The sequence below is a fragment of the Platichthys flesus genome, chromosome 12 (assembly GCF_949316205.1).
Source record: "Platichthys flesus chromosome 12, fPlaFle2.1, whole genome shotgun sequence".
NCBI lineage: Eukaryota > Metazoa > Chordata > Actinopteri > Pleuronectiformes > Pleuronectidae > Platichthys > Platichthys flesus.
The window spans coordinates 23,004,975-23,021,062 of NC_084956.1; positions in this window are offsets into that span (position 1 = coordinate 23,004,975).

Here is a 16,088-nt window from a genome sequence, read left to right on the forward strand (position 1 = left end):
TTTATTTAAAACGATATTTTAATGATAGTAATAAAAAAAGGCCATGGGTCGTCTCTGCAGAGCAAGTTATTATGACACGTACATGTCACTGCTTTAGTGACCTCTAGTGGCTGTAGAAACACGGGCAATGGAGGAGGTCAGGTATTATAGAGGGAGAAAGTCATTTGAAGGAGGGAGAGGTCGCCGTAGACGTTTAGGTTGACAAAACATTGGACTATGAGGAGTCCAGTGTCAACACTGTTCCCTTAAGTCAGGACCATGTGTTAATGGTAACCATGGCAACAAAGGTCCTCTAACTGTAAGGTATAATTCCTACCACAATGTTTGCCTGAACCTCACCTCAAGTATTTTGTGAGGCTCAACCTGAACAAACATTGTCTCTTCCACAATCTCAACCATGTGTTTATTATTCTTACTGTAGGAACAAGGCAGTGTGGATGTTTCAGTTGTAGTATTTGTTGTATCAATAATCCCAGTAATGCAGAGACCGGATGAAACCCGGTCTCTTATATTTCCTCTCTAAGACAATGAAGAAAAAGGACGGACTACACACATAAAAGCAACGCGACTCAAAGGGGAATCAGTAACACAGAGGGACAACAGGCAATACCTATTCTAAAAGAACAACTGATGTGAGAACAGCTGTAGGTGGACGCAGTAAACAGTGGCTGCCTCTCCTGATGAACCAGATCACAGAGTTCTGGATGAAGCATTGACAATTCTTTGGTTTTTGTATTTTTCTTTTTTAGGCCTTCTGCTGTCCAACAACAATAAATCTATGTTGGTTGGAAGAACAAACACATTTCTGCACCCAGAAAATCAAAATGCACCCCACAAATCAGCTGATAAGAAGCTGTGGTCTAACTTACAGGCAAACATGTCTGCACAGCAAACGTGAAGGAAGAGGACAAGGTAAACACAAGGAATGACAGCAGCCCAGTGATCACGTGATTTAAACAAAGACATCTAAGACAAATACATCCAAACCAGCTCAGCCATGTGTGGAGGGGCACTATTGACTCACATGTGCAGTAATTTGTGGGCAAAATAGAGATTCAAATATCATGCATACCCAAAATATGCTGCAATATCGCGTTGCATAAAGGCTGCAAACACACATTAATTAAAAGAGCCGAGTATAGACACACAAGTGCTTGAGAACATGATCGTTTTTCACCGTCATACAACTGGCCATCATTTTCCATTCATCATGAAAGCAGAAAAATCAATGAAGAGCCGTCCATTGTCACGGAACAAAGCAGAGCAGTCAGAGAAAAACATTGAATACCTAGATGAATAAATCAGGGGTGACAACTTCATAGACAGCAGGACTTGTTAGACTTATCTTATAATTCTCAGGTTCAAAGCTGCTTGAATCTATAGGTTGAAGCAGGCGGTGATTGTGACTGACTACGGTATCTACACGTCGAAAACATACACGACTTTTATGATAAATTTATACCAGTGCATAATTTACCTAAAAGTAAGTATTCACACATTCAAACATCCCAGATAAAGGAAAGAGATTCAATCTGGTCTTATCTAATCGAAACCGTTCTTTTCATCTCTCTGCTGCATTATAATCATTAACTTTCAGTATTTAAAAAAATACATGTTTTTGCAAATGTCATAAAGTGATAAAATGTGTATAAAGTCTAAGTACCTCTTACAGCTGAACCCCTGACACATATTTTTCATTAAGACTATGCAATAAGGTACAAACCCAAAAGTTTGGATAAAGCTCATGTTCTTCCTCTTCATGTAGGTGGATGTCTTTATGATATAAATAACTACTGACCAATCTAAAAGCTACTGCACCTAATATAAATGTCAGAACCACTATTTAACATCCAGAATCCAGAAAAAAGCTGCTCACATGTGAGAATTTGATTATTTTCTTCTCTGTTTTCGTTTTTGCCAATTTCTGATATTTTGTTGTTCAGATTACCGATAGTAGTTCGTGGTAAGAACGTGTTTTCAAGCACAACACTTTAACCATTAAGACGTGCTATCATAAAATAGCTATGGTTTCTTCATTAATCCGAAATTATCGGAACTGGCAATGTGGAACTGGGCAGGAAATGATGGGATGTTTCCAATTGAGTCAGTTTCATAGAATTTTGTAATGTAAGTGCGTCTTACTAACATGGAAGCTGTCAAGCAGGATGTTTAGTCAGACATTTTACAGTGCCTCAAGTAATCTTTTAGTTATTATTTTCAGTACAAACCCTTTATTCAGTCATTTATTATATATGATACAATTATTTATTAATATAATAAAAAATCTTGATATGTAATACTGAAACTCTAAATGTAAATCATTGCTCTATAAAAAGACTAATTAACAAACTTTCAAAAATGTTTATTAATTGATGAATAGTCAATATTCAATCCTATTTTCAATTAAAATGTCTCTCCTAGTTGTGTCAAAGCCTTTCCAGTGATCACAAATACAAGATACTGCTAAATAATGAAAAAACATGTCTATTTTTATTTTTGTAATTGATTTTACATAACAATTGTTTCTTTCAGAAAACAATGACATTTGTAAGATCTTTCGTCTGAACAAATAATCAGAAACTGCCTTTCAGGTCATTTAAATATTCACATTTTCTAGATACAACAGTGTGGACCTGTTGTCAGTTATAGCTTTGTCCCTGATCCTTCCAGACCCTGAAGATGTTGACAAGATATCTCTGTCACAGGGACATTGGCTTATCCCAACAATAAGCATTCACTCCCCTGAAAAGAAAAACTGGACCTTTGTTACAGAGCTAACTCTTTGACCCCCACTCCATCAAATTAACATATGCGTGATGGATGAGCAAACATGTTGATTTGATTAACATGAAATCAAACTTTGATTTGCTATTATTCCAATCCAAAAATGTAAATTCACCACTATAAATTAGGAAACTGGAACACATAGGATCATAATTGAATATGTTGGTGTCACATTGAAATCACAGTCATGAAGGCTCGCTTCCTGTGCCAGGAGCCATTAGAATAGAAGCTTGTGGGAGGGGAAATCTGATTTAAACCTGAAAACATTAGGTATCTTTCGGCACAAGTTTAGATGTATGACTCCTAAACCTCTGGGGCCCTCGTGTGGCCTGTGAAGGTAGCACTCCCCAGTTTTAAAAAACAGATGATATTCACTTACCAAGATTAAGACTATTATACTTTCTCACGTGTAAGATGAATGTAAAAATCCTTCACATTTACTTACAATCATCATCATAAAAAATATTATGATGTCACACTAATGAACAGCTAATGAACAATACTTTTTTTTGGATGCACTTCCGGTACCAGCAGCAGAATGTGTCACAGCAGAACTTTGTTTCAATTTCAGACAATACAGTGATTTATATTTATTTTACAAACTACATTAAATTACACGATATATAATTATAACCATGTTATTAAGATATTGGATTTGACATTATGATCAATTTACATCTGTGATTGGCTTTTCCTTCCTACAGGTCATGTGAGAGTTTCTCTTAAAAGTTACTGACACCGAGCACTTTATTAGGAACACCTTCTTATTCATGCAGTTAACCAATTATTCAGTCATGTGGCAGTGTAATGTATGACCTCTGCAGGTCAGAAGATTCACCAACATCACAATGGACAAAATATATGGGGGACAAACACAGCACAAAAAGGAAGGGAAACATGGCAGGAAAGGAGGTCATCAAAAAATTCTAACGGTTTCTAGTTTAGCTTGGTTTAGTTTAGTCTTGTTCAACCCTGTCGGTTTGCTTAGTTGAATAACAGGTTTTGAAGTTTGTAAGAAATATGACAAAAAAACAACAGGGGATTTCCTTCTGAATGTTGGTGTGATCCAGATCAGGGGGCGGACTCAAGATTTTTTACTTCAAGATGTAGGATTTGGTGTTTTTCATACATTTACAGCATTAAAACCGACAACCTGTATCTTAGATCCCATTCCCACAAAGTTACTTAAAGAAATTCTGCCCCTAATTGATAGTTCGTTACTTAACACAACCAATCTGTCATTATCATCAGGTTATGTACCACAGTCTTTTAAAATAGCAGTAATCCAACCCCTACTCAAAAAACCTACCCTAGAACCAGAGGTTTTAGCCAATTACAGACCAATATCTAATCTCCCCTTCATGTCTAAAATCTTAGAAAAAGTGGTAGCCAGCTGTGTGAGTTTCTCCAGGAAAATAATATATATGAAGACTTTCAGTCGGGGTTTAGAGCCAATCACAGCACAGAGACAGCCTTGGCAAAAGTCACTAATGACCTTTTAATAGCCTCAGATCAGGGACTTGTGTCTGTCCTCGTTCTGTTAGATCTCAGTGCAGCATTCGACACAATTGACCATCAAATTCTATTACAAAGACAAAACAGTTAATTCACATTTATGGAACTGCCCCTAACTGGTTTAAATCGTATTTTTCTGATCGCTCCCAATTCGTGCAAATTAATGATGAGTCATCTGTGCGCACCAAAGTTAACCATGGTGTTCCACAGGGCTCTGTGCTCGGCCCAATTTTATTCTCATTATATATGCTTCCATTAGGAAACATTATCAGGACACACTCTGTAAATTTCCACTGCTATGCGGATGACACCCAGTTATACTTGTCAATAAAACCTGAACAAAGTAATCAATTAACTAAACTTCGAGCATGTCTCAAGGACATAAAAACCTGGATGACCCGCAATTTTCTCTTATTAAACTCAGATAAAACAGAGGTTATAATACTTGGCCCTTTACACCTTAGAGATACATTATCTAATGATATAGCTTCGCTAGACGACATTGCCCTTGCTTCCTATGAAACAGTCAGGAACTTGGGAGTGATCTTCGATCCTGATTTATCCTTTAATAGTCACTTAAAACAAATTTCTAGGACCGCCTTTTTTCCACTTGCGTAATATCTCAAAAATCAGACATGTCCTTTAACAAAAAGATGCAGAAAAACAAGTCCACGCCTTTGTTACATCGAGACTGGACTATTGTAATTCATTATTATCAGTAAGTCGTTAAAGACTCTACAACTTGTCCAAAATGCCGCAGCACGTGTCCTGACGAGAACAAAGAAAAGAGGGCACATTTCTCCTGTATTAGCATCGCTACACTGGCTTCCAGTCAAATCAAGAATAGAATTTAAAATTCTCCTCCTCACCTTCAAGGCCCTTAATAATATAGCGCCTTTTCATCTTAAAGAGCTGTTAGTACCTTATCAACCCACTAGATCCCTCCGCTCCCAGAATTCAGGCTTACTTGTCGTCCCTAAAGTCTCTAAAAGTAGAGTAGGAGCCAGAGCTTTTAGCCATCAAGCCCATCTGCTGTGGAATAATCTACCACTTTCAGTTCGGGAGGCAGACACCATCTGTTCGTTTAAGAGTAGGCTCAAAACCTTCCTTTTTGATAAAGCTTATAGTTAGAGCTAATCAGTGCGGCAGAACGTTACTTGTTCTATTTTATGACACATGACACACAGAGCTTCTTTTTCCAGCTTCTCCTTCCTCTTCTCCATCCCTATCCCCCTTCCCCGCAGATTCATCACCCGCAGATCCAGGGCCTCTGTGGCCGCACCATCGATTGCGGTTTGTGGATCGCGCACCGGGGGTCGCGGTGGTTGATCCAGTGTGGCGGATCCTGAGTCATGTGGGCTGATCGTGGTGGTGGTGGTGGCGGACTCTGTGTCGCGTTGGCATTGGGTACGGGCGGTGGACCAGGACCGCTGCAGCTGCTCATGGTGGGTCCTGGAGGGCGGCGGTGGACGGTGACTGAGGTCTGGAGTGGCGACTGATCTGGATGGTGGATTGTGGTCCTGCTGGTTGCTGACCATGGACTGTGATTGGCATGTTATGTTGGGGTTGTCCTTCATGATGTTTACCCTCATCACTACTGCTAAAAACGTTAATCTGGATGATGTTTTCCTACACGTGGCATCTATTGCACTTCTGTCCGTCCTGGGAGAGGGATCCCTCACATGTGGCTCTCTCTGAGGTTTCTACGTATTTTTACCCTGTTAAAAGGGTTTTTAGTAGTTTTTCCTTACTCTTGCTGAGGGTTAAGGACAGAGGATGTCACACCCTGTTAAAGCCCTATGAGACGAATTGTAATTTGTGAATATGGGCTATACAAATAAAATTTGATTGATTGATTGATTGATTTTCCCAAGGAAATAAATCATGGTTCTTGATGAGAACTTTTTTTTATACAATTGATAGAACTGACAAGATAACAATATAATATTTACAAGCAAATAACTGATCAAATTAAAACTGTATATCATGTATGAAACATACAAAATAAACATAACGAGGATTCAGTGTTAGAAAATGGTTTTAAAGGTAAATGATTTTGTCTTGAATTATGTTGTTATTGTTTTTTTTTTAAATACTGAGGCTTGGTACTGTCCTGTGTTGAGCTTCTGATCCATTTGTCTCTCAAGATACTTTCTTCCTACATTCTTGGAGCTTAGAGTGCAGTGATCCAGTGGGTAATATGAGCTCTTTAACATAAGATGGGGCCTGGCGACTATGAACATGAGGAGGAGGAGGGTTTAAAATGCATTAATGGATCTTATGGGGAGCCAATGCAGTGAAAGTAATATGGACGAAATATGATCTCTCACTCCAGATCTTGACAGTAGAAATGCAGCAGCTTGTTTTTCTTGGTAAGAAAGCTTGATAACAAGGAATTACAATTATCCAGCTTAGAATGAACAAATGCATCAACCCTTTCATTACATCAAAGAGGATTTGCAGATTTTTGCAAAGTAAAGTATAGGTGATCAAAGACAGTCCTAGAAGTTTATTTTATGTTGGAGTAAAAGGACATATTGATGAGTAATAGCCTTCTAAAGTATCTATATCATTAAGTAATGTGTCTCTGATGTTTTTAGAGCCAAGCAAGATAACTTCAGTGTTTGCTGACTATAAAACCAAAGAATATCAGATTTGTATAGTTGGGTATCAATTGCATTAAAGTGAACGTTTAGGATAGATAAGATACATTTATTAGTCCCAAACATATGCACAGACATGCACAGGCACACTCATGCAATTGTAGGGAAATTTAACCTCTGCTTTTAACCCGTCTGGTGCAGGACACACAGAGCAGTGAGCATCCATGTACGGCGCACAGGGAGCAGATGTTGGGGGAGTAAGGTGCTTTGCTCAGGGGCACTAGACAGAGTAGGGAGAATCCTCTTGGATTTTCAATCCAGGTTCGTCTTTTTGTTGTTTCTCTGTGGAGTCGAACCGGAGACGAACCAGAGACGTTTTCTGCCCATATAGTCCAAGTTTCTGCCACTAGTCCACCGCCTCTCCAGTGGAGTGTTTCCTAATGATGTTGCTAAAGGGAAGCATATGGGAATAGATAGCGATAACAGCGTTTGGAGGGAGATGCATCCACCAAGCTCACATCAGTTGAGCTATGTTTAGAAGGCCTGACAAAACATCCCCATGGGCCACAGGTCTTCATCCACCTGTAGGCCTCCAGGAAAGTAGTGCAGTGCTCCTTCAGATCAGCCATGAACTGTGTGGCAGAGAAGCTCCTGGCATTTCGCTGCACCAGTGTGTAGCCTCCGCACTCTGCTATATGCTGTATTTGCTCTGTCACCTGGTCAAAGTGATCGTTGAGAAGAGAGACTGAAGTGTCAGAGACCGGGACTTGGATGAGCTTATTCCAATATATGAATAAAATGGGAACTGGAAATGATGTGCGAGGTTTTTCAAGAAAAAATTATACCAGTTGGCAAGATGGTGGCACTGTGATAATGGGACAAAAAAGTTTGAGAGGCCACACCCCTCATACCATAAGTCCAACTGATTTCAACTTTAACACTTGTCCAGCTCAATGTTCACTTGAAAGTTGTTAAGAATCCAGCATGATGGATTTACATTTTTGATTTCTGCTGAAACAATGCATCCAACTGCTACCAAAATTGTCTGTGGATCTCTATCAGAAGAATGTTATCAAAACTTTCTTTTCCATAACTTGTCTAATTTTAAAGATATTGACCAATAAACTTCACATGGGTGGCATTTATCAGGAATACGATCATAACACATATACAATTTAATTCTCATTAGATTTAAACATGTCTGTTTGGAATTGGCTGTTTTCTGGTTGTTAATGATCCAGAGCTACTTCAGGATTATTCTTTGTCATTAATGAGTCCTACTCAAACAGATCTACAATATACTGTCACTTTTTAATGTTTGTGTGCTGGATGTAATGTGCAGAGACTTTTCTGTCTATGGTGCAGAGTGAAGCTAGAAATCTTTGTTTTATCTGCAATAAAGATTTTTCTCCATTTGCTTTGTGACTGTTCACATGTGTCGGTTATATTAAGTTTGAATGATTGACTTAGATGCTGTTGTTTGTTTTGTGCATTGCATGTCGGCTATAAAGGTTAGTTAAGCAAAAGTCACAAAACCAAGTTCACAACTTTGTGATTGGTCTCTTGTGAGGTGAATTTGACCATCTTTGTAAATCCTGAAAACTACTCCTGTGGCCATAATTTTTGCCGATTGAACTGCTTCCTTCTGTCTCAGACAGATTCAGAACTCTGCGGCCCGAGTGCTGACCTGGACCAGAAGCAGACAACACATCACACCTGTCCCAAAATCCCTACTTTGGCTGCCTGTCAATTTCTGTATTGATTTGAAGGTTCTTTTACTTGTTTTTAAAGCTCTTTATGGTCTTGCACTGGTCATACACATTTTAAATTCGACTTTTTATTCATTTAGTTTTTTATTATATCTCAATTCTACTGCATGCATTAGTCTCAAATTGTTTTTAAATTGTTTTTAATGATTGAATTGAATTTTCCTTATGTTTGTCTTTTTATCATATTGTCTATCATATTGTATGTGAAGCACTTTGAACTGCACTAACCTGCACTTTCAGCAAGTTAACACCTGTGGTCACCTGGATTGGGGTCGGGTGAATGACCTCCTGGGACATGAAAAGATCTCTGGCTGCAGTGGCTGTTTATTTCAATTCCGGTTAAAGCACACCACAGAGATATGTTTTATCAAACAACCAAGCAAATTTGATTGCTTAGAAAAAGGCAAGTATTTAAGATAGGGTTAAAAAATGTATATAAAAGAGCATAATCCTGTTCACACAGCAGACAACCACATACAGCAGAACCGCGGCAAGTGAGAAGAGAGCTCAGGAACAGTTGTGTAACTATCATGTTTCAGCTCTGTCAGACAAGTTGTTATAATAATGATGCTACGGTGCTCTAGATTGGATATAGTTTGGGGGCTGGGCTATGCTAATGACAGCTGCACTTAGTCATGCACGTTGACCAGTAAAGTTAGGGACAGAATTGTTGGGAACAGGTGATGTTGGTCGTTTACCTTGACCTACAGCACATTATTCAATAGTATTATCTACCGACAATCTGAGCTTTAAAGAAATCACAGCAGGTAAAACATTTCAAGTAAGCACTTCAATATGAACCTTTATTTTCTTTGCATGAAATAAACTTCTCAAAAGACCACATTTTTATAATCTTTGGAAAAATTATAAAAACCTGCACTAGCTGATGTTTAATACCAACAGTTAAAGATAAGCTATTTGGTTCTGTTGAAACTCAGTATCAACTGGAGACTTGGAAGTTAAATTTGAATGATGAATTTCCTAAATGGATTGGAGGCTCCGATACAAACTAAAGATGCTTTCAGACCTGCACTGAACTCTGGAGATCGTCTGGAGTTTTTCCGTAGGCGTGGCATGTGTGTCCACAAATGTCCAAGTCAGAGCCTCTGCAGTTTCTGTTGTCTTTCTCTGCCTCTGGAGGAGCTGATGTGAGAATGCAGCAAGAGATCTCCTGCAGAATTGATAGCGAGCAAGCTGTTGGTTGTTGACATTTTTAACATATGGCAGATGGAAAATAAAAAACTAAAAGTAAACAATATTTATGGGTGAAAAGGGGTAGATTTGAAAAGAGTTTTTTGGGATAAGAGTCCACAATGTGGAAGTGGAAGTCGCTTTGGATAAAAGCGTCAGCTAAATGACATGTCATTTAATGTAAACAAAAACATGATGATACATGCTTACATTATACTGTATATCTCCATCAGGTAAAGATTCTCAATGTTCATTATTACTTCATACCCACATCTGAACTGCAGGAAAAAGGTAAAAAAAAAAAGTAGTCTGTACAGTTTGTCCAGATGCAATGTAGTATTGACACTGCTGGTTTCCTGCATTAAGTTTGATGGCTTAGCTCTTTACTGGATGTGCAGCAAACTTGTCTATCCAAAATGCCCGACTGCAGCAAAGTGAGTTATGAGAAGCATGACGGTTTCAAGCTTTTAGGGGCATAAGAGAGGGTATTTAATCACTAGAAAATATCTGACTGGAGGGAAGGGAAGGCCTTAAGACTTGAAATGAGATCCAGTAAATGGCTTGAGGGTGTGATAACAGCTTTACAGTCTCATAGGGCTTTAACATGGTATGACATCCTCTGTCCTTAACCCTCAACAAGAGTAAGGAAAAACTACTAAAAACCCTTTTAACAGGGTAAAAATATGTAGGAACCTCAGAGATAGCCACATGTGAGGGATCCCTCTCCCAGGACAGACAGAAGTGCAATAGATGCCACGTGTAGGAAAACTTCATCAAGATTAAAGTTTTTAGCAGCATTGATGAGGGTAAAAGTTTTGAACTTCAATACTATATGTCAAGCAGTCCTGCTGCAATCATAGTCTATGGTCAGCAGCCAGCAAGATCATGATCTGCCATCCAGATCGGATGCCACTATAGTCCACAGTCATTGTCCACTGCCGCTTATTAGGATCCATCATCAGCCGCCGACTGAGGTCGTGGTCCACCACCAGTATATGATGCCAACGCAACACAGGATCCGCCATTACCACTACGATCAGCCCGCAAAATATAGAATCTGCCGTTCTGAATCAACCACCAAAGTGACCTTTGTTGCACGATCCACAAATCGTAATCCATGGTGCGGCCACAGCGACCCTGGGTCTGCGGGCGATAAGGCAAAGGGACTCTGGTGAAGGGGTCAAGTCAGTAACATGTACTGATGAGACATGACTTCGATGTGATAGGGATGAAGAAGAGGAGGAAGAAGCTGGAAAGAGAAGCTCCGTGTTTCACGTGTCATAAATTCCTTTTGCGTCTTAGCGTCATCAGGGGTTATTGCCTTGATTTAATCTTCATGTGTGCTGAAACAAAAAATAATCCTGAAACAAACATAGACTGATTCAGCAGCCGTATAAGTAAGTCCTCCCTCAAGCTCATCTCATCGTAAATCATTAACACAAACACAGACGACAGGGTTTGCCCTTAAAAGCTCTGCCAGAGACATGGTGTGCAGGGGCCGGGGATGACATTGCAGAGTTGCTGCTCTGACTAGTTGCTCTGGTATGGTGTCGCTGCAGATGAATGTGATGAGTAGAGGCCAGAGCACCATGACTTTGTGTTGGGTGTTTACTTTAAGCAAGATGCTCTCCAAATGTTAGTTCCAGTAATGCTGAGCAGACTTACAAGTGTTGAATCTAATAGAGTGGGCTGCAGTCATTGGACGTCTCTGTTTACACCAATTATGGTCATGATTGCACTAAACATGGGTCTTTAAATATCCAAGCAAACCTTATGCTACTTTTAAAATGACATACAAAAAAGAATAATAATTTGTAACTTTTGAAGAGCTTGTTTACAGTATTCTGGCCTGTTCACCCATTCTAAACATGTTCTCTTGTCCTGTTTCAATGATCTGGAATATCTTTAAAATTATTCCTTGTCATTTGTGATGCCTTCTCAAATTACTACAAAATGCTATCACTTTGTATGTGTTTGTGTGCTGGACTTTGTGCAGATCTTTTTATAAACTGTCAAACTGTTCATCCTACCTGGTTTATCTAGACCGAGACTTTGCTTTAAAATGCTCATGTGTGTGGTTTAAATATCATTTCAAATTATTAACTTAACTGTTGTTGATTTTTTATATTACTTGTCAGCTATTTCAGAAGTATGTAAAGCTATCAACACAAGTTTTCAAAATAAAAGCTCAGTACAAATCAGTATAAAGAATTGCAGCAACATAACAAGCGTTGTGTTTCTTCTTTGAAGACAAATAAAAACAGGAGGTAGTTCCATTAATGTTGCTGCTGTGATGGAGCTCAGCACCTATAGTGGGTCAGTCCGATATCCTCAAATAAAAAAAACGAATCATTAAAATAGTCTTGCTGGAATTTTGACTCATGGTTTGACCCAGTTGTCGACAGCTACTATCAGTTGAAGACATGCTCAACTCAGACCATAGGCTGACCCACACACTGCCCCGCCCCCACTGACTGCAACAGACCACTGGTCACCTGTATATTGAATTTGTGTTAATATCTAATCATATTACGTGTCCAAATCACACCAAACCCTGCAATCAATCAATCTATCAATCAATCAAATTGTATTTGTATAGCCCATATTCACAAATTACAATTTATCTCATAGGGCTTTAACAGGGTGTGACATCCTCTGTCCTCAACCCTCAGCAAGAGTAAGGAAAAACTACAAAAAAACTTTTAACAGGGTAAAAATATGTAGAAACCTCAGAGAGAGCCACATGTGAGGGATCCCTCTCCCAGGACGGACAGAAGTGCAATAGATGCCACGTGCAGGAGAACATCATCAATAATCAAAGTCTCTAGCAGCATTGATGAGGGTAGACATCCCGAAGGACAACCCCAACATGACATGCCAAGCAGTCCCTCCCCTCTCTCCTGGGCCATCTACAATACATTTGCTGGAGTGAAGCCAAGTAGATGAACAGTTTGTGAGATATGTGTTCCATATACAGACAGATATTTGTGGAGTAAGTGGATAGAAAAGATACACAACTGCACATCATTTAGCTTTGAAATTGTTGCTAAGAGTCCAGAGCTGATAAGTTTCTCTAGAATAACTTTCCAGATCATGATCAATGTTCTTAAGAATTGAAAGGTTTGTATTGAGTGTTGGTGGTTACTGTTAGTTGCAGGCAGGAGTCAAGCCTGGTAGAGAAATCTCAGGCAACCAGTGAAGGGCCCCAAGGGTTGTGTTTAGTTTGTCCAGTCTGGGCTAAAGCCTTAGTACAGAGAACACACTCCTGATGTAAATATAAAGTAGTTAAATATAAAGGATCCATTTTCGGGGAAACAAAACAAAAATTCAGGATCCAATTTAGATAAAAAACACTTGTGAAAACATCACTATGAGTATTTTTTATATTTAGTTTCTGCCAGTAGATTCCTTTCACCTATATTTTACCCACTGAAGCTTTAAATTGACCAAATTTCCATATTTTTACCCAAAGGTTTACACTCAGTAACACATATTGATATATATTTAATAAAATTGGGCAATTTTTAAGGGCTTTAATTTACAAAAAATATTAAATGTAATTTTTTTTCTGTTCAGGTCTCTACAAACTTCTAAAATATGGATTTGTGCACTTTGTTTATCTAATTCTTCCTAAGAGATCCTTTAAGGTCAGACTGGATGAGACGCATCCGTGAACTGACAACAGTAAGTTATCTTATCTGTAGCTCGTTGCTCCCTCACTGCGAGCTAAACACTCATCAAAAACGCGACTGTTTTCCATCCTGGCTCCTAAATGGTGGAATGAGCTCCCCATTGACATCCGGACATCAGAAAGTCTACACATCTTCCTCCGAAAACTAAAAACACACCTCTTCCGACTTTACCTTGAATAAAAAAAAAAAAAAAAAAACTACTAACAACTTTTTGAAACTAACACTTTAGTAGCACTTACATGGCACTTACTTATAGCACTTTGTAGTTTTGCTTTATTTGAAGAAATTGTACTTTCTTGATTCTTGTCGTCCTTGGTATGTACCCTCGGGTTTGAATGCGCTTAATGTAAGTCGCTTTGGATAAAAGCGTCAGCTAAATGAAATGTAATGTAATGTAATGTAATCTTGGCCCCTGTAGGACAGTCAGACTTGTCCTGAAGACACTCCGGCGCTATCTCCAGCTGTTCACTTCAGGCTATTGCCATGCTGGAAGGTAAGAAGTCCCTCAGGTCTCAGGCCAAGTTGTCCACTATGGAGCATGTTCTCTGGAAGGCCGTCTGGGTATTTTACTCCTTCTCGCAGTTCTGATCAGTCTGCCTGTCCCTGCTGCTGAGAATCCCCCCCCACTAGCAGACCACTTCCCATGATCTCAGGATATGGCAGGGGTACAGTATGTTGGACTAACATGTCTAGCAGTTGCAGTCAAGTCAGTCCTGCAGTCAAGTCAGTCCTGTAGCTTAGATCAAGAACTAGGTTGATTTCTTTTAACAGTCTTTTGAGATTCGGTTAAAACTTTTGGAGCTGAATTCTGGATGAGTTGGAAGTGCCAGATTGTTGAATTAGTTATTACAAATCTTGTTTTGTCATGAGGTCCATTTAGAGGTTCATTATCTTGCCCAAGCAATGCAGAGGGGGAAGACTGAGGATTTAACTACCGACCTCTATAGTGGACTCATTGTTTCCCACAATGCATTGTGAAAAGAAGTGTTCAACCAATGGGATACTAACCAAGCAATATATACCATTATGCTTTGAGCTTGAATTTTTGCTTGGGTCCCCGATAGACGCTAGAACTGCCGCTGCCTGTAGTTTTTGTTGGATTTGATCACTCCCTCTTGTGCTTTGAGCTAGTGTCTTTGCTATTTTCTCCCTCCATCACTTCATTGCTCTAATAATGCAGTGTCAGATCACAGACCAAATCTAAATGATAGAATACTGTCTGTGTAAACATTTGGATATTCATAGACACAGACACAGTAAACTGGATATTCAATCAGTTTAGTTAAAGGAGAAGCATCGCAAGCATATTTTATAGTCTCAAGGTATTTACAGAAAAATACCCCAGTTGTTCTCTGACTCTGACCCACAGCCCATTCCTAACACATGGTTGGTTAAATATAGACATAGTGCAGCACCTGTTGCTGCTGCAGCTTTATAACCAGCAAGAGAATTTGTTTTTAGAGATTAAAGCCACTTGATTGCTTTTTGCAATAAGTGGGGCTTCAAAAGATAAAGATAGCAAGCTGACAGTCAGAAAGAAACCAACCTTTTTTGGTCTGCTACTTTACATTGCAGAGGTCAACATAATTGCATTCTTACATTATTGTTTCAGTACTCGTTTTTTAATATAGGATAAAGTATTCATTGAGAATGTTCAGAATACCCATAAATAGAGGTAAACAAAAGTTAAAACAAAAAAATAAAAATTAGAACATTATGTGGATTTGATGATCTTACTCACTGACTGCTAAGTTTTTAATGTTTGGTTTTATATTCACTGTGTAGGATAGAGGTTCATTCTTCTGACCACAGCCTTATTTCATTATCTTTGGCATGAGGTTGTGTTTTCATCCCTATCTGTTTGTTTGTTTATTTGTTTGTAAGGAAGATAACTCAAAACAACAGTGGTGTATAAAGTACTTGAAAGCCATACTTGAGTAAAAGTACAGATATCTTACTTGAAAGTTACTTCGGTAAAATTAAAAGTCACCCGTCAGAAAATGACTTGAGTAAAAGTCTTAAGTTAGCTCATATTAAATGTACTTAAGTATTACAAGTATCTGGTGTTGAAATTTACTTAAGTATCAAAAGTAAAAGTACGAGTACCAAAATTAAAAATCCATAGTGCTTTAGTCTATACAGACACAAAACTACCAAAAAAGTTTCTCCTCAAGATTTATTTCAACTGACTGAAAAATTATAACAATATGCATATAATCTATACTTTTACAAATTTTGAACCCTAGATACTGAGGTTCAAATAGTAATGGACCAGTGCATCTAAAATTCTAGAGACAACAAAGGATCAACACAACAGAATAAACAAGTGCCTCTTGTGTCTGCCTAAGAACATTAATAAACCACAGTATAACCACTAAAACATTCTGTAAATATCACTAAACCTGGGCCTTTCATCAGTAGCAGGAGTGAGACACAATGCCCCTTCTGATAACTCAGTAACCGGAAACAAGTTCTAGGCACACATAATAAGAAAGTTTCTCTTTTGTTAACAGCTGCACTTTGCTAGTACAGAG